The sequence below is a fragment of the Mauremys reevesii genome, linkage group 12, assembly GCF_016161935.1.
Source record: "Mauremys reevesii isolate NIE-2019 linkage group 12, ASM1616193v1, whole genome shotgun sequence".
Classification (NCBI taxonomy): domain Eukaryota; kingdom Metazoa; phylum Chordata; order Testudines; family Geoemydidae; genus Mauremys; species Mauremys reevesii.
The window spans coordinates 23421120-23439653 of record NC_052634.1 but is presented as its reverse complement, the minus strand read 5'-3'; the positions used below and the strand labels follow the sequence as shown (position 1 = coordinate 23439653).

At 53.1% G+C, this 18534-nt stretch overlaps 6 non-coding genes across 6 annotated transcripts; 3 read left to right on the top strand and 3 right to left on the bottom strand.

Moving 5' to 3' along the window:
* The first annotated feature begins 840 nt into the window (after positions 1–840).
* Positions 841–1004, top strand: LOC120376239. Its single transcript, XR_005587143.1, has one exon. It is a non-coding gene; the product is annotated as a U1 spliceosomal RNA (small nuclear RNA).
* Positions 1005–2934: 1930 nt separating this feature from the next.
* Positions 2935–3050, bottom strand: LOC120376009. Its single transcript, XR_005586935.1, has one exon. It is a non-coding gene; the product is annotated as a U5 spliceosomal RNA (small nuclear RNA).
* A 3698-nt stretch (positions 3051–6748) lies between these two features.
* Positions 6749–6913, top strand: LOC120376023. Its single transcript, XR_005586949.1, has one exon. It is a non-coding gene; the product is annotated as a U1 spliceosomal RNA (small nuclear RNA).
* A 1915-nt stretch (positions 6914–8828) lies between these two features.
* Positions 8829–8944, bottom strand: LOC120376007. The gene has a single exon (XR_005586934.1). It is a non-coding gene; the product is annotated as a U5 spliceosomal RNA (small nuclear RNA).
* A 3703-nt stretch (positions 8945–12647) lies between these two features.
* Positions 12648–12812, top strand: LOC120376012. The gene has a single exon (XR_005586938.1). It is a non-coding gene; the product is annotated as a U1 spliceosomal RNA (small nuclear RNA).
* A 1914-nt stretch (positions 12813–14726) lies between these two features.
* LOC120376006 lies at positions 14727–14842 on the bottom strand. Its single transcript, XR_005586933.1, has one exon. It is a non-coding gene; the product is annotated as a U5 spliceosomal RNA (small nuclear RNA).
* Between the last annotated feature and the right edge of the window lie 3692 nt (positions 14843–18534).

Here is an 18534-nt window from a genome sequence, read left to right as displayed (position 1 = left end):
TCTGTGACTTCACTTCCCAAAAATAGATACACACACACACACACACACACACAAACACAACCCTGCTCAAACCGCCCCCTTTGCCAATGCATCACCTCACCTCGTCCAGGGATGTCAAGGTGGGAAGCCCCCCCGCCGCTGAATTACCGCCGAAGCGGGACCCGCCGCCGAAGTTGGGGCCCCTGTGGGGCTCGGGGCCTGTGGCAAATTGCCCCTCTTGCCCCCCCCTCTGGGCAGCGCTGCCTGCCAGTGCACTCAGCCTCACTTGGCAGGTAACAAAAGGGATCGAGTGGCCGTCCAGTTTCTGGAGAGTGGCTGACAACACCCGACCTTCTGCCCTGAGGAGAAACTGACGTGAGACAAGGCAGGGGAGGTCATTCTTGTATTGGACCAACTGCCGGTGGGGGGAGAGCGAGAGAGAGAAGCGAAATGCAAGCTGCACTCTTTCCCCAGCAGCAGGTGGGCCACGTCGTCTCTCTGCTGGCCTGGCTGCCCAGGACGGGACCCGGCTACCACTACAGGGCACACAAGAGCGGCGGCCCGGGCGGGCAGGGGGAGGGGCCCGAGCGGAGGGGCGGAGCCGCGTGAGCGGGTATGCAGATCTGTGTGCGAGCAGAGCATTGTGGGAGCGGACACAGGCTGCCAGGCAGGGCCCGACTTTGGCACCGGGAGCTCGGCGTGGGGAAGGGACGGTCTCCGGGGGCCGCGTCGGGGCAGCTGTCGGCAGTGGGGGCCGGTGTGGGCGAGGCCGGCGGTGGGGGGGGGGGGGGCGGCAGTCCGCCCCGTGTGTTATAAGTGCAGGGTGAGCGAGGGCGGGCGGCGGCCGGGCAGCAGGAATTCATACTTACCTGGCAGGGGAGATACCATGATTACAAAGGTGGTTTTCCCAGGGTAAGGCTCATCCATTGCACTGCGGATGTGCTGACCCCTGCGATTTCCCCAAATGCGGGAAACTTGACTGCATAATTTGTGGTAGTGGTGTACTGCGTTCGCGCTCTTTCCTGGTGATTGGCTTGAACAACAGAGAACTGAAAGTGGATTGTTTAGGCTTAGTGTTCTGCAAAGCAGACTCTCAGGAAAGTAGTTGTTAGTCTGGGCTTTTGGGAGTGCTCTTTTCCACAGGCCCTGTACTTCTAGGCATCTTTGTCACACATTCCTCCTTGTAAACAAAGCTCAGCTCTGAAACTTTACGTGGGTCTCTCTGTGTTCTTGATTTTCCCTGGTCTTTTGCAGCTGATCTGCTCTCTAGTCTGCTTTTGGGGGGCTTGGACCGGTGCCTTCCTTGGCTCTAAGGGGAGCTGCCTGCCTGCTCTGCTTCTTTCCCTGCTTGTAGCTTCTTGCCCGGCCCTTCTTCTCGGGCTCTTCCTCCTTTGACGGGAGGACGGCCTGTCCAAAATGCCTGTCCCACCCGGTCTCCTCGTCCAACAGGCAGCCTCGCCCCCTGCCCTGGGGCCGCTTTGGCTTTCGCTGTCTGTTCCTGTCTCTTGGTGGCCACCCTATCTGTGCTACGGAGACTAGGCTGTCACAACCCCGTGCTGGAGGAGGGCTTTCCGTCGCTTGAGGCCCACCCACCGCCTCCCCGAATGCCCTTTAGCTACGCTGCGGGTTAGGGCGGCGTGGCCGTGTCGCCCAGCAGCGGGTTTTCCCTTTTGCACACCTCTGACGGACGGAGCTGTTTTGACTTAACTGTTCAGCACGCACCGACCCTCGGGCCTGGGCTGCACGGGGAACGTAAATCGGCGCGGCGACGTCAGTCCGCGCCTTGGTCGGAAGAATTCTTCCGTCGACCTAGCTCCCGCCTTTCGGGGAGGTGGATGGCTGGCACCAACGAGGAAAACCCTCTCCAGGACCCTTCTCCGGGAACAGTGCCCTTCTGTTTGGGGAGATTATGCTGCTTTAAAAAAGAGAAATTGTTTAACTGCCTTTCTCTGAGGCAAGGTTGACTTTGTATTGCTTCCCTCGTGGCTCCTTATAGCAGTTGTGTTCTGAAATCTTTAGGGTTTGACTTCATTTATGATGAAATCTTGCTGTAACTTTATTCTAATTTTCAATGAGTAACTAGACCTGAGCTGTTTGGCGTGTTAGTGGAGGATTGTTTAAAAACCTGGGATTCCACTTTCGGCTGCCTTTCCATTACATTTCCTCTGAAAGCCCACCGAAAGCCTCCACTTCCCACATAACTCTCTCAAACCTGCAGTCATCAGGCATACAGAAGATGCTTACAGTTTCACTCCATACGAGTCCAGTTCCTTGCTGTTTCCTGTCTAACCACTGCACACATATGGTATCCCCTCCCTACCCGGAGCTGCTTCCTGGCTTTTCCGCTCAGGGCAGGAAAACGAGAATGGAGAGGTAAGCTGTGCAGGGAACTCTTCCTCAGCTCGCACTCCACCCCCAAGGGCCTTTTGAGGTCTTCTACGGACTTCAGGTTTCATTTGATTTCCAAGGTTTATGGGCTCATTAATTAGCCATCTCTCCTAATGCAGGGATCCTACGGGTCAGACCAAAGACCGATGGCCCAAAAGAGCTAAGAAACAGAAATAAAGGTGAGCTCTAGGCGTTACATTCAGATGAGCATCCAGAATCTGACTGTGCCCTGGCATGTTCAACGCTGCCGAAAAGAAGGAGCTCGTCAGGTCCCTCTGCTAGCATCCAAATCTGGTGGCTAGTCAGTCTGCTGGGAAATAAGGAAAAGGAAAAGAATTAAAGGAGTCAGGCAATAACAAGGAAATGAAAAGGTTTGTCGAACAGGTTCTGTCTGATTGACCGTCTTCCCAGCTACCCGTCCAAGTTAAAGACCTAGCCCAGTATCGTGTCTGCTGACAGCAGCCAATGCCAGGTACCCCCTCCTATACTTTTTTCATACTATAGAAAAGTTTCAGCCAGTGACACCAGCTCAGGGAGCACTCTTCTGTTTTTCTCACAGCAGGCAACAGCCTTGCCAAAGCAAAGCCTTAAAAAATTGGGTACAAACTCATCAACATTCCTCTCCACGGAAATCTTTAGTAAAAGGCGAAAGATTTATACGAACTGAAGAGAAAGCAGAGCATGTAGAACTCGTGGCAGAGGCGCTGCCGGGGCAACCGCCTACGCTCCCAAAAGTCAGGGTGACTACTCTCCCAGCCCGCTACACCGCTAGCTTTCAGAGGAAATGGAATTGAACCGATTGGCAGCCCGAGTTGGATCATCGAAACCGGGGACACAGGGAGCAAAACCAGCCCCTCGACCAGGGACTCGCTTCGCTGCACGCAATGCACTGTGGCTATGCAAATAAGATGCTCCGGCCGTCTCTGGCGCTCAAAGGAGTCTTTTCTCCGGGCTGCCTCTGCTCCTTCCCCGGCTGGGCGGAGATTGGGATGGGGCAGCTGCTCTCCTGAGACAGTCCCGCTGATGCCCAGGCGCATGGAGGACGGAGCCCGGACGAGAAGCCAGAGGGCACTTGGCCCACAGCTAAAACCCGGAGCAACCGCACACTTTGCAAAGGAACAGGAGCCGGGATCTTGCACATGAGATTCTATCTGCCGGCCGGGGTGCGACCCCGCGTTGTACCTGCTGCTTGGTCTGCCTCTGCTGCAAAGTAGCTCGCCTCGCTCAGATCCTTGGGGTTCGCTGAGCTGCAGCTCACCTTGATACACGGGAACAGCTTCAAATCATGGAATATCAGGGTTGGAAGGGACCTCAGGAGGTCATCTAGTCCAACCCAATCCCCAACTAAATCATCCCAGCCAGGGCTTTGTCAAGGCTGACCTTAAAAACCTCTCAGGAAGGAGATTCCACCACCTCCCTAGGGAACCCATTCCAGTGCTTCACCACCCTCCTAGTGGAAAAGGGTTTTCCTAAGATCCAACCTAAACCTTCCCCACTGCAACTTGGGACCATTGCTCCTCGTTCTGTCATCTGGTGCCACTGAGAACAGTCTAGATCCATCCTCTTTGGAACCCCCTTTCAGGTAGCTGAAAGCAGCGATCAACTCCCCCCTCATTCTTCTCTTCTGCAGACTAAACAATCCCAGTTCCCTCAGCCTCTCCTCATAAATCATGTCTTCCAGCCCCCTAATCACTTTTGTTGCCCTATGCTGGACTCTTTTCAGTTTTTCCACATCCTTCTTGCAGTGTGGGGCCCAAAACCGGACACGGTACTCCAGATGAGGCCTCACCAACGTCGAAGAGAAGGGAACGACCACATCCCTCGATCTGCTGGCAATGCCCCTACATATACAGTCCAAAATGCCGTTAGCCTTCTTGGCAACAAGGGCACGCTGTCGACTCCTATCCAGCTTCTCGTCCACTGTAACCCCTAGGTCCTTTTCTGCAGAACTGCTGCCTAGCCATTCGGTCCCTAGTCTGGAGCAGTGCACGGGATTCTTCCGTCCTAAGTGCAGGACTGGGCACTTGTCCTTGTTGAATCTCATCAGGTTTCTTTCGGCCCAATCCTCCAATTTGTCTAGGTCCCTCTGTAGCCTAGCCGTACCCTCCAGCGTATCGACCGCTCCTCCCAGTTTAGCGTCATCTGCAAACTTGCTGAGAGTGCAGTCCACGCCATCCTCCAGATCCTTAACGAAGATATTGTACACGACCGGCCCCAGGACCGAGCCTTGGGGCACGCCGCTTGAGACCGGCTGCCAATTAGACGTGGAGCCATTGTTCACTACCCGTTGAGCCCGAGGACCTAGCCAGCTTATAGTCCACCTTATAGTCCATTCATCCAGCCCAAACTTCTTGAACTTGCCGACAAGAATACTGTGGGAGACCGTATCAAAAACTTTGCTAAAGTCAAGGAAGAACACATCCATTGCTTTTCCCTCATCCACAGACCCAGTTCTCTCCTCACAGAAGGCAATTAGGTTAGTCAGGCGTGACTTGCCCTTGCTGAATCCATGCTGACCGCTCCTGATCACTTGCCTCTCCTCTAAGTGCTTCAGAATTGATTCCTTGAGGACCTGCTCCATGATTTTTCCAGGGACTGAGGTGAGGCTGACTGGCCTGTAGTTCCCCGGATCCTCCTTCTTCCTTCCCTCTTTTAAAAATGGGCACTACATTAGCCTTTTCCCAGTCATTTGGGACTTCCCCCAATGGCCATGAATTTTCAAAGATAATGACCAGTGGCTCTGCAATCACACCCGCCAACTCCTTTAGCACCCTCGGATGCAGCGCATCCAGCCCCATGGATTTGTGCTCATCCAGCTTTTCTAAATAGTCCTGAAGCACTTCTTTCTCCACAGAGGGCTGGTCACCTCCTCTCCATGCTGTGCTGCCCAGAGCAGCAGTCTGGGAGCTGATTTTGTTCGTGAAGACAAAATCACGAAGGGGGAGGGTGGGGAAGCATTGAGTACATTAGCTTTTTCCACATCCTCTGTCACTAGGTCGCCTCCCTCATTCTGTAAGGGGCCCACACTTTCCTTGACTTTCTTCTTGTTGCTAACATCCCTGAAGAAACCCTTCTTGTTGTTACTCTTAACATCTCTTGCTAGCTGCAACTCCAAGCGTGAGTTGCCCTTCCTGATTTCACTCCTGCGTGCCTGAGCAATATTTTTATACTCCTCCCTGGTCATTTGTCCAATCTTCCACTTCTTCAAACGGCGCTGCCTGCCAGTGCACTCAGCCTCACTTGGCAGGTAACAAAAGGGATCGAGTGGCCGTCCAGTTTCTGGAGAGTGGCTGACAACACCCGACCTTCTGCCCTGAGGAGAAACTGACGTGAGACAAGGCAGGGGAGGTCATTCTTGTATTGGACCAACTTCCGGTGGGGAGAGAGCGAGAGAGAAGCGAAATGCAAGCTGCACTCTTTCCCCAGCAGCAGGGGGGCCACGTCGTCTCTCTGATGGCCTGGCTTCCCGGGACGGGACCCGCTACAACTTAGATAATTTTTTACCTCAAGGTTTCCAAGACACAGACAAGGTTTTCATCTCGAGGCCAAAAGACCAAAAACATCAAGACACTTGATCACGGCCTTGGATAGGCCAAGATTTAAAAGTTTATTAGAAAGTATTTGAAAATGAACAATACAGAGAGTTGAAACGTCAGATATTGGTCATCGGGGGTGACATACAGAGTATAGGGCAATTTTAGTTTTAAATGTTTATTAGAAAATGTTTAAGAATAGATACAACTTTAGATAATGTTTCTCTTCTTTACAGAGAGTTTGTAACATCAGTTACTGGTCATCAGGGGTGACATACAGAGTATAGGGGGATGCTAGTACTTTGGTATTGGACAGCACATAACTTATACAGTGTGCAATGTCCCCAATGTGGGGTATACTGTGGGTGAGTTCAAGATACAGTCAGCAAGCAGTGAGGGTACATCACGCATACAACAGTTAAAGACAGTCATAGGTATAAATAAGCAAGCCAGGTAATGGGGATAGAATGACCCTCACATGGCAAAGTTAAGGTCTGTCGCACTCGATCTGAGCACTACACCCCATCTGAGCTCAAAGAGCTGAGCACGCAAGAGCGGCGGCCCGGGCGGGCAGGGGGAGGGGCCCGAGCGGAGGCGGGCCGCGTGAGCGGGTATGCAGATCTGTGTGCGAGCAGAGCATCGTGGGAGCGGACGCAGGCTGCCAGGCAGGGCCCGACTTTGGCACCGGGAGCTCGGCGTGGGGAAGGGAGGGTCTCCGGGGGCCACGTCGGGGCAGCTGTCGGCAGTGTGGGCCGGTGGGGGCGAGGCCGGCGGTGGGGCGCGGTCCGCCCCGTGTGTTATAAGTGCGGGGCGAGCGAGGGCGGGCGGCGGCCGGGCAGCAGGAACTCATACTTACCTGGCAGGGGAAATACCATGATCATGAAGGTGGTTTTCCCAGGGTGAGGCTCATCCATTGCACTGCGGGTGTGCTGACCCCTGCGATTTCCCCAAATGCGGGGAAACTCGACTGCATAATTTGTGGTAGTGGGGGACTGCGTTCGCGCTCTCCCCTGGTGATTGGTTTGAACAACAGACAACTGACAGTGGGCTGTTTAGGCTTAGTGCACTGCAAAGCAGATTTTCAGGAAAGCAGTTATTATTCTGGGCCTTTGGAAGTGCTTTTTTCCACAGGCCCTGTACTTTTAGGTATCTTTGTCACACGTTCCTCCTTGTAAGCAAAGCTCAGCTCTGAACCTTTACTTGGGTCTCTCTGTGTTCTTGGCTTTTCCTGGTCTTTTGCAGCTGATCTGCTCTCTAGTCTGTTTTTGGGGGGCTTGGACTGGCTCTAAGGGGAGCTGCCTGCCTGCTCTGCTTCTTTCCCTGGTTGTAGCTTCTTGCCTGGCCCTTCTTCTCGGGCTCTTCCTCCTTTGACGGGAGGACGGCCTGTCCAAAACGCCTGTCCCACCTGGTCTCCTCGTCCAACAGGCAGCCTCTCGCCCCCTGCCCTGGGGCCGCTTTGGCTTTCGCTGTCTGTTCCTGTCTCTTGGTGGCCACCCTGTCTGTGCTACGGAGACTAGGCTGTCACAACCCCATGCTGGAGGAGGGCTTTCCGTCGCTTGAGGCCCACCCACCGCCTCCCCGAATGCCCTTAGCTACGCTGCGGGTTAGGGCGGCGTGGCCGTGTCGCCCAGCAGCGGGTTTTCCCTTTTGCACACCTCTGACGGACGGAGCTGTTTTGACTTAACTGTTCAGCACGCACCGACCCTCGGGCCTGGGCTGCACGGGGAACGTAAATCGGCGCGGCTACATCAGTCCGCGCCTTGGTCGGAAGAATTCTTCCGTCGACCTAGCTCCCGCCTTTCGGGGAGGTGGATGGCCGGCACCAACGAGGAAAACCCTCTCCAGGACCCTTCTCCGGGAACAGTGCCCTTCCGTTTGGGGAGATTATGCTGCTTTAAAAGAGAAATTGTTTAACTGCCTTTCTCTGAGGCAAGGTTGACTTTGTATTGCTTCCCTCGTGGCTCCTTATAGCAGTTGTGTTCTGAAATCTTTAGGGTTTGACTTCATTTATGATGAAATCTTGCTGTAACTTTATTCTAATTTTCAATGAGTAACTAGACCTGAGCTGTTTGGCGTGTTAGTGGAGGATTGTTTAAAAACCTGGGATTCCACTTTCGGCTGCCTTTCCATTACATTTCCTCTGAAAGCCCACCGAAAGCCTCCACTTCCCACATAACTCTCTCAAACCTGCAGTCATCAGGCATACAGAAGATGCTTACAGTTTCACTCCATACGAGTCCAGTTCCTTGCTGTTTCCTGTCTAACCACTGCACACATATGGTATCCCCTCCCTACCCGGAGCTGCTTCCTGGCTTTTCCGCTCAGGACAGGAAAACGAGAATGGAGGTAAGCTGTGCAGGGAACTCTTCCTCAGCTCGCACTCCACCCCCAAGGGCCTTTCGAGGTCTTCTACGGACTTCAGGTTTCATTTGATTTCCAAGGTTTATGGGCTCATTAATTAGCCATCTCTCCTAATGCAGGGATCCTACGGGTCAGACCAAAGACCGATGGCCCAAAAGAGCTAAGAAACAGAAATAAAGGTGAGCGCTAGGCGTTACATTCAGATGAGCATCCAGAATCTGACTGTGCCCTGGCATGTTCAACGCTGCCGAAAAGAAGGAGCTCGTCAGGTCCCTCTGCTAGCACCCAAATCTGGTGGCTAGTCAGTCTGCTGGGAAATAAGGAAAAGGAAAAGAATTAAAGGAGTCAGGCAATAACAAGGAAATGAAAAGGTTTGTCGAACGGGTTCTGTCTGATTGACCGTCTTCCCAGCTACCCGTCCAAGTTAAAGACCTAGCCCAGTATCGTGTCTGCTGACAGCAGCCAATGCCAGGTACCCCCTCCTATACTTTTTTCATACTATAGAAAAGTTTCAGCCAGTGACACCAGCTCAGGGAGCACTCTTCTGTTTTTCTCACAGCAGGCAACAGCCTTGCCAAAGCAAAGCCTTAAAAAATTGGGTACAAACTCATCAACATTCCTCTCCACGGAAATCTTTAGTAAAAGGCGAAAGATTTATACGAACTGAAGAGAAAGCAGAGCATGTAGAACTCGTGGCAGAGGCGCTGCCGGGGCAACCGCCTACGCTCCCAAAAGTCAGGGTGACTACTCTCCCAGCCCGCTACACCGCTAGCTTTCAGAGGAAATGGAATTGAACCGATTGGCAGCCCGAGTTGGATCATCGAAACCGGGGACACAGGGAGCAAAACCAGCCCCTCGACCAGGGACTCGCTTCGCTGCACGCAATGCACTGTGGCTATGCAAATAAGATGCTCCGGCCGTCTCTGGCGCTCAAAGGAGTCTTTTCTCCGGGCTGCCTCTGCTCCTTCCCCGGCTGGGCGGAGATTGGGATGGGGCAGCTGCTCTCCTGAGACAGTCCCGCTGATGCCCAGGCGCATGGAGGACGGAGCCCGGACGAGAAGCCAGAGGGCACTTGGCCCACAGCTAAAACCCGGAGCAACCGCACACACTTTGCAAAGGAACAGGAGCCGGGATCTTGCACATGAGATTCTATCTGCCGGCCGGGGTGCGACCCCGCGTTGTACCTGCTGCTTGGTCTGCCTCTGCTGCAAAGTAGCTCGCCTCGCTCAGATCCTTGGGGTTCGCTGAGCTGCAGCTCACCTTGATACACGGGAACAGCTTCAAATCATGGAATATCAGGGTTGGAAGGGACCTCAGGAGGTCATCTAGTCCAACCCAATCCCCAACTAAATCATCCCAGCCAGGGCTTTGTCAAGGCTGACCTTAAAAACCTCTCAGGAAGGAGATTCCACCACCTCCCTAGGAACCCATTCCAGTGCTTCACCACCCTCCTAGTGGAAAAGGGTTTTCCTAAGATCCAACCTAAACCTTCCCCACTGCAACTTGGGACCATTGCTCCTCGTTCTGTCATCTGGTGCCACTGAGAACAGTCTAGATCCATCCTCTTTGGAACCCCCTTTCAGGTAGCTGAAAGCAGCGATCAACTCCCCCCTCATTCTTCTCTTCTGCAGACTAAACAATCCCAGTTCCCTCAGCCTCTCCTCATAAATCATGTCTTCCAGCCCCCTAATCACTTTTGTTGCCCTATGCTGGACTCTTTTCAGTTTTCCACATCCTTCTTGCAGTGTGGGGCCCAAAACCGGACACGGTACTCCAGATGAGGCCTCACCAACGTCGAAGAGAAGGGAACGACCACATCCCTCGATCTGCTGGCAATGCCCCTACATATACAGTCCAAAATGCCGTTAGCCTTCTTGGCAACAAGGGCACGCTGTCGACTCCTATCCAGCTTCTCGTCCACTGTAACCCCTAGGTCCTTTTCTGCAGAACTGCTGCCTAGCCATTCGGTCCCTAGTCTGGAGCAGTGCACGGGATTCTTCCGTCCTAAGTGCAGGACTGGGCACTTGTCCTTGTTGAATCTCATCAGGTTTCTTTCGGCCCAATCCTCCAATTTGTCTAGGTCCTCTGTAGCCTAGCCGTACCCTCCAGCGTATCGACCGCTCCTCCCAGTTTAGCGTCATCTGCAAACTTGCTGAGAGTGCAGTCCACGCCATCCTCCAGATCCTTAACGAAGATATTGTACACGACCGGCCCCAGGACCGAGCCTTGGGGCACGCCGCTTGAGACCGGCTGCCAATTAGACGTGGAGCCATTGTTCACTACCCGTTGAGCCCGAGGACCTAGCCAGCTTATAGTCCACCTTATAGTCCATTCATCCAGCCCAAACTTCTTGAACTTGCCGACAAGAATACTGTGGGAGACCGTATCAAAAACTTTGCTAAAGTCAAGGAAGAACACATCCATTGCTTTTCCCTCATCCACAGACCCAGTTCTCTCCTCACAGAAGGCAATTAGGTTAGTCAGGCGTGACTTGCCCTTGCTGAATCCATGCTGACCGCTCCTGATCACTTGCCTCTCCTCTAAGTGCTTCAGAATTGATTCCTTGAGGACCTGCTCCATGATTTTTCCAGGGACTGAGGTGAGGCTGACTGGCCTGTAGTTCCCCGGATCCTCCTTCTTCCTTCCCTCTTTTAAAAATGGGCACTACATTAGCCTTTTCCCAGTCATTTGGGACTTCCCCCAATGGCCATGAATTTTCAAAGATAATGACCAGTGGCTCTGCAATCACACCCGCCAACTCCTTTAGCACCCTCGGATGCAGCGCATCCAGCCCCATGGATTTGTGCTCATCCAGCTTTTCTAAATAGTCCTGAAGCACTTCTTTCTCCACAGAGGGCTGGTCACCTCCTCTCCATGCTGTGCTGCCCAGAGCAGCAGTCTGGGAGCTGATTTTGTTCGTGAAGACAAAATCACGAAGGGGGAGGGTGGGGAAGCATTGAGTACATTAGCTTTTTCCACATCCTCTGTCACTAGGTCGCCTCCCTCATTCTGTAAGGGGCCCACACTTTCCTTGACTTTCTTCTTGTTGCTAACATCCCTGAAGAAACCCTTCTTGTTGTTACTCTTAACATCTCTTGCTAGCTGCAACTCCAAGCGTGAGTTGCCCTTCCTGATTTCACTCCTGCGTGCCTGAGCAATATTTTTATACTCCTCCCTGGTCATTTGTCCAATCTTCCACTTCTTCAAACGGCGCTGCCTGCCAGTGCACTCAGCCTCACTTGGCAGGTAACAAAAGGGATCGAGTGGCCGTCCAGTTTCTGGAGAGTGGCTGACAACACCCGACCTTCTGCCCTGAGGAGAAACTGACGTGAGACAAGGCAGGGGAGGTCATTCTTGTATTGGACCAACTTCCGGTGGGGAGAGAGCGAGAGAGAAGCGAAATGCAAGCTGCACTCTTTCCCCAGCAGCAGGGGGGCCACGTCGTCTCTCTGATGGCCTGGCTTCCCGGGACGGGACCCGCTACAACTTAGATAATTTTTTACCTCAAGGTTTCCAAGACACAGACAAGGTTTTCATCTCGAGGCCAAAAGACCAAAAACATCAAGACACTTGATCACGGCCTTGGATAGGCCAAGATTTAAAAGTTTATTAGAAAGTATTTGAAAATGAACAATACAGAGAGTTGAAACGTCAGATATTGGTCATCGGGGGTGACATACAGAGTATAGGGCAATTTTAGTTTTAAATGTTTATTAGAAAATGTTTAAGAATAGATACAACTTTAGATAATGTTTCTCTTCTTTACAGAGAGTTTGTAACATCAGTTACTGGTCATCAGGGGTGACATACAGAGTATAGGGGGATGCTAGTACTTTGGTATTGGACAGCACATAACTTATACAGTGTGCAATGTCCCCAATGTGGGGTATACTGTGGGTGAGTTCAAGATACAGTCAGCAAGCAGTGAGGGTACATCACGCATACAACAGTTAAAGACAGTCATAGGTATAAATAAGCAAGCCAGGTAATGGGGATAGAATGACCTCACATGGCAAAGTTAAGGTCTGTCGCACTCGATCTGAGCACTACACCCCATCTGAGCTCAAAGAGCTGAGCACGCAAGAGCGGCGGCCCGGGCGGGCAGGGGGAGGGGCCCGAGCGGAGGGGCGGAGCCGCGTGAGCGGGTATGCAGATCTGTGTGCGAGCAGAGCATCGTGGGAGCGGACGCAGGCTGCCAGGCAGGGCCCGACTTTGGCACCGGGAGCTCGGCGTGGGGAAGGGAGGGTCTCCGGGGGCCACGTCGGGGCAGCTGTCGGCAGTGTGGGCCGGTGGGGGCGAGGCCGGCGGTGGGGGCGCGGCGGTCCGCCCCGTGTGTTATAAGTGCGGGGCGAGCGAGGGCGGGCGGCGGCCGGGCAGCAGGAACTCATACTTACCTGGCAGGGGAAATACCATGATCATGAAGGTGGTTTTCCCAGGGTGAGGCTCATCCATTGCACTGCGGGTGTGCTGACCCCTGCGATTTCCCCAAATGCGGGGAAACTCGACTGCATAATTTGTGGTAGTGGGGGACTGCGTTCGCGCTCTCCCCTGGTGATTGGTTTGAACAACAGACAACTGACAGTGGGCTGTTTAGGCTTAGTGCACTGCAAAGCAGATTTTCAGGAAAGCAGTTATTATTCTGGGCCTTTGGAAGTGCTTTTTTCCACAGGCCCTGTACTTTTAGGTATCTTTGTCACACGTTCCTCCTTGTAAGCAAAGCTCAGCTCTGAACCTTTACTTGGGTCTCTCTGTGTTCTTGGCTTTTCCTGGTCTTTTGCAGCTGATCTGCTCTCTAGTCTGTTTTTGGGGGGCTTGGACTGGCTCTAAGGGGAGCTGCCTGCCTGCTCTGCTTCTTTCCCTGGTTGTAGCTTCTTGCCTGGCCCTTCTTCTCGGGCTCTTCCTCCTTTGACGGGAGGACGGCCTGTCCAAAACGCCTGTCCCACCTGGTCTCCTCGTCCAACAGGCAGCCTCTCGCCCCCTGCCCTGGGGCCGCTTTGGCTTTCGCTGTCTGTTCCTGTCTCTTGGTGGCCACCCTGTCTGTGCTACGGAGACTAGGCTGTCACAACCCCATGCTGGAGGAGGGCTTTCCGTCGCTTGAGGCCCACCCACCGCCTCCCCGAATGCCCTTAGCTACGCTGCGGGTTAGGGCGGCGTGGCCGTGTCGCCCAGCAGCGGGTTTTCCCTTTTGCACACCTCTGACGGACGGAGCTGTTTTGACTTAACTGTTCAGCACGCACCGACCCTCGGGCCTGGGCTGCACGGGAACGTCGTCGGCGCGGCTACATCAGTCCGCGCCTTGGTCGGAAGAATTCTTCCGTCGACCTAGCTCCGCCTTTCGGGGAGGTGGATGGCCGGCACCAACGAGGAAAACCCTCTCCAGGACCCTTCTCCGGGAACAGTGCCCTTCCGTTTGGGGAGATTATGCTGCTTTAAAAAAGAGAAATTGTTTAACTGCCTTTCTCTGAGGCAAGGTTGACTTTGTATTGCTTCCCTCGTGGCTCCTTATAGCAGTTGTGTTCTGAAATCTTTAGGGTTTGACTTCATTTATGATGAAATCTTGCTGTAACTTTATTCTAATTTTCAATGAGTAACTAGACCTGAGCTGTTTGGCGTGTTAGTGGAGGATTGTTTAAAAACCTGGGATTCCACTTTCGGCTGCCTTTCCATTACATTTCCTCTGAAAGCCCACGAAAGCCTCCACTTCCCACATAACTCTCTCAAACCTGCAGTCATCAGGCATACAGAAGATGCTTACAGTTTCACTCCATACGAGTCCAGTTCCTTGCTGTTTCCTGTCTAACCACTGCACACATATGGTATCCCCTCCCTACCCGGAGCTGCTTCCTGGCTTTTCCGCTCAGGACAGGAAAACGAGAATGGAGAGGTAAGCTGTGCAGGGAACTCTTCCTCAGCTCGCACTCCACCCCCAAGGGCCTTTCGAGGTCTTCTACGGACTTCAGGTTTCATTTGATTTCCAAGGTTTATGGGCTCATTAATTAGCCATCTCTCCTAATGCAGGGATCCTACGGGTCAGACCAAAGACCGATGGCCCAAAAGAGCTAAGAAACAGAAATAAAGGTGAGCGCTAGGCGTTACATTCAGATGAGCATCCAGAATCTGACTGTGCCCTGGCATGTTCAACGCTGCCGAAAAGAAGGAGCTCGTCAGGTCCCTCTGCTAGCACCCAAATCTGGTGGCTAGTCAGTCTGCTGGGAAATAAGGAAAAGGAAAAGAATTAAAGGAGTCAGGCAATAACAAGGAAATGAAAAGGTTTGTCGAACGGGTTCTGTCTGATTGACCGTCTTCCCAGCTACCCGTCCAAGTTAAAGACCTAGCCCAGTATCGTGTCTGCTGACAGCAGCCAATGCCAGGTACCCCCTCCTATACTTTTTTCATACTATAGAAAAGTTTCAGCCAGTGACACCAGCTCAGGAGCACTCTTCTGTTTTTCTCACAGCAGGCAACAGCCTTGCCAAAGCAAAGCCTTAAAAAATTGGGTACAAACTCATCAACATTCCTCTCCACGGAAATCTTTAGTAAAAGGCGAAAGATTTATACGAACTGAAGAGAAAGCAGAGCATGTAGAACTCGTGGCAGAGGCGCTGCCGGGGCAACCGCCTACGCTCCCAAAAGTCAGGGTGACTACTCTCCCAGCCCGCTACACCGCTAGCTTTCAGAGGAAATGGAATTGAACCGATTGGCAGCCCGAGTTGGATCATCGAAACCGGGGACACAGGGAGCAAAACCAGCCCCTCGACCAGGGACTCGCTTCGCTGCACGCAATGCACTGTGGCTATGCAAATAAGATGCTCCGGCCGTCTCTGGCGCTCAAAGGAGTCTTTTCTCCGGGCTGCCTCTGCTCCTTCCCCGGCTGGGCGGAGATTGGGATGGGGCAGCTGCTCTCCTGAGACAGTCCCGCTGATGCCCAGGCGCATGGAGGACGGAGCCCGGACGAGAAGCCAGAGGGCACTTGGCCCACAGCTAAAACCGGGAGCAACCGCACACACTTTGCAAAGGAACAGGAGCCGGGATCTTGCACATGAGATTCTATCTGCCGGCCGGGGTGCGACCCCGCGTTGTACCTGCTGCTTGGTCTGCCTCTGCTGCAAAGTAGCTCGCCTCGCTCAGATCCTTGGGGTTCGCTGAGCTGCAGCTCACCTTGATACACGGGAACAGCTTCAAATCATGGAATATCAGGGTTGGAAGGGACCTCAGGAGGTCATCTAGTCCAACCCAATCCCCAACTAAATCATCCCAGCCAGGGCTTTGTCAAGGCTGACCTTAAAAACCTCTCAGGAAGGAGATTCCACCACCTCCCTAGGGAACCCATTCCAGTGCTTCACCACCCTCCTAGTGGAAAAGGGTTTTCCTAAGATCCAACCTAAACCTTCCCCACTGCAACTTGGGACCATTGCTCCTCGTTCTGTCATCTGGTGCCACTGAGAACAGTCTAGATCCATCCTCTTTGGAACCCCCTTTCAGGTAGCTGAAAGCAGCGATCAACTCCCCCCTCATTCTTCTCTTCTGCAGACTAAACAATCCCAGTTCCCTCAGCCTCTCCTCATAAATCATGTCTTCCAGCCCCCTAATCACTTTTGTTGCCCTATGCTGGACTCTTTTCAGTTTTTCCACATCCTTCTTGCAGTGTGGGGCCCAAAACCGGACACGGTACTCCAGATGAGGCCTCACCAACGTCGAAGAGAAGGGAACGACCACATCCCTCGATCTGCTGGCAATGCCCCTACGTATACAGTCCAAAATGCCGTTAGCCTTCTTGGCAACAAGGGCACGCTGTCGACTCCTATCCAGCTTCTCGTCCACTGTAACCCCTAGGTCCTTTTCTGCAGAACTGCTGCCTAGCCATTCGGTCCCTAGTCTGGAGCAGTGCACGGGATTCTTCCGTCCTAAGTGCAGGACTGGGCACTTGTCCTTGTTGAACCTCATCAGGTTTCTTTCGGCCCAATCCTCCAATTTGTCTAGGTCCCTCTGTAGCCTAGCCGTACCCTCCAGCGTATCGACCGCTCCTCCCAGTTTAGCGTCATCTGCAAACTTGCTGAGAGTGCAGTCCACGCCATCCTCCAGATCCTTAACGAAGATATTGTACACGACCGGCCCCAGGACCGAGCCTTGGGGCACGCCGCTTGAGACCGGCTGCCAATTAGACGTGGAGCCATTGATCACTACCCGTTGAGCCCGAGGACCTAGCCAGCTTATAGTCCACCTTATAGTCCATTCATCCAGCCCAAACTTCTTGAACTTGCCGACAAGAATACTGTGGGAGACCGTATCAAAAACTTTGCTAAAGTCAAGGAAGAACACATCCATTGCTTTTCCCTCATCCACAGACCCAGTTCTCTCCTCACAGAAGGCAATTAGGTTAGTCAGGCGTGACTTGCCCTTGCTGAATCCATGCTGACCGCTCCTGATCACTTGCCTCTCCTCTAAGTGCTTCAGAATTGATTCCTTGAGGACCTGCTCCATGATTTTTCCAGGGACTGAGGTGAGGCTGACTGGCCTGTAGTTCCCCGGATCCTCCTTCTTCCTTCCCTCTTTTAAAAATGGGCACTACATTAGCCTTTTCCCAGTCATTTGGGACTTCCCCCAATGGCCATGAATTTTCAAAGATAATGACCAGTGGCTCTGCAATCACACCCGCCAACTCCTTTAGCACCCTCGGATGCAGCGCATCCAGCCCCATGGATTTGTGCTCATCCAGCTTTTCTAAATAGTCCTGAAGCACTTCTTTCTCCACAGAGGGCTGGTCACCTCCTCTCCATGCTGTGCTGCCCAGAGCAGCAGTCTGGGAGCTGATTTTGTTCGTGAAGACAAAATCACGAAGGGGGAGGGTGGGAAGCATTGAGTACATTAGCTTTTCCACATCCTCTGTCACTAGGTCGCCTCCCTCATTCTGTAAGGGGCCCACACTTTCCTTGACTTTCTTCTTGTTGCTAACATCCCTGAAGAAACCCTTCTTGTTGTTACTCTTAACATCTCTTGCTAGCTGCAACTCCAAGCGTGAGTTGCCCTTCCTGATTTCACTCCTGCGTGCCTGAGCAATATTTTTATACTCCTCCCTGGTCATTTGTCCAATCTTCCACTTCTTCAAACGGCGCTGCCTGCCAGTGCACTCAGCCTCACTTGGCAGGTAACAAAAGGGATCGAGTGGCCGTCCAGTTTCTGGAGAGTGGCTGACAACACCCGACCTTCTGCCCTGAGGAGAAACTGACGTGAGACAAGGCAGGGGAGGTCATTCTTGTATTGGACCAACTTCCGGTGGGGAGAGCGAGAGAAGCGAAATGCAAGCTGCACTCTTTCCCCAGCAGCAGGGGCCACGTCGTCTCTCTGATGGCCTGGCTTCCCGGGACGGGACCCGCTACAACTTAGATAATTTTTTACCTCAAGGTTTCCAAGACACAGACAAGGTTTTCATCTCGAGGCCAAAAGACCAAAAACATCAAGACACTTGATCACGGCCTTGGATAGGCCAAGATTTAAAAGTTTATTAGAAAGTATTTGAAAATGAACAATACAGAGAGTTGAAACGTCAGATATTGGTCATCGGGGGTGACATACAGAGTATAGGGCAATTTTAGTTTTAAATGTTTATTAGAAAATGTTTAAGAATAGATACAACTTTAGATAATGTTTCTCTTCTTTACAGAGAGTTTGTAACATCAGTTACTGGTCATCAGGGGTGACATACAGAGTATAGGGGGATGCTAGTACTTTGGTATTGGACAGCACATAACTTATACAGTGTGCAATGTCCCCAATGTGGGGTATACTGTGGGTGAGTTCAAGATACAGTCAGCAAGCAGTGAGGGTACATCACGCATACAACAGTTAAAGACAGTCATAGGTATAAATAAGCAAGCCAGGTAATGGGGATAGAATGACCCTCACATGGCAAAGTTAAGGTCTGTCGCACTCGATCTGAGCACTACACCCCATCTGAGCTCAAAGAGCTGAGCACGCAGAGCGGCGGCCCGGGCGGGCAGGGGAGGAGGCCCGAGCGGAGGCGGAGCCGCGTGAGCGGGTATGCAGATCTGTGTGCGAGCAGAGCATCGTGGGAGCGGACGCAGGCTGCCAGGCAGGGCCCGACTTTGGCACCGGGAGCTCGGCGTGGGGAAGGGAGGGTCTCCGGGGGCCACGTCGGGGCAGCTGTCGGCAGTGTGGGCCGGTGGGGCGAGGCCGGCGGTGGGGCGCGGCGGTCCGCCCGTGTGTTATAAGTGCGGGCGAGCGAGGGCGGGCGGCGGCCGGGCAGCAGGAACTC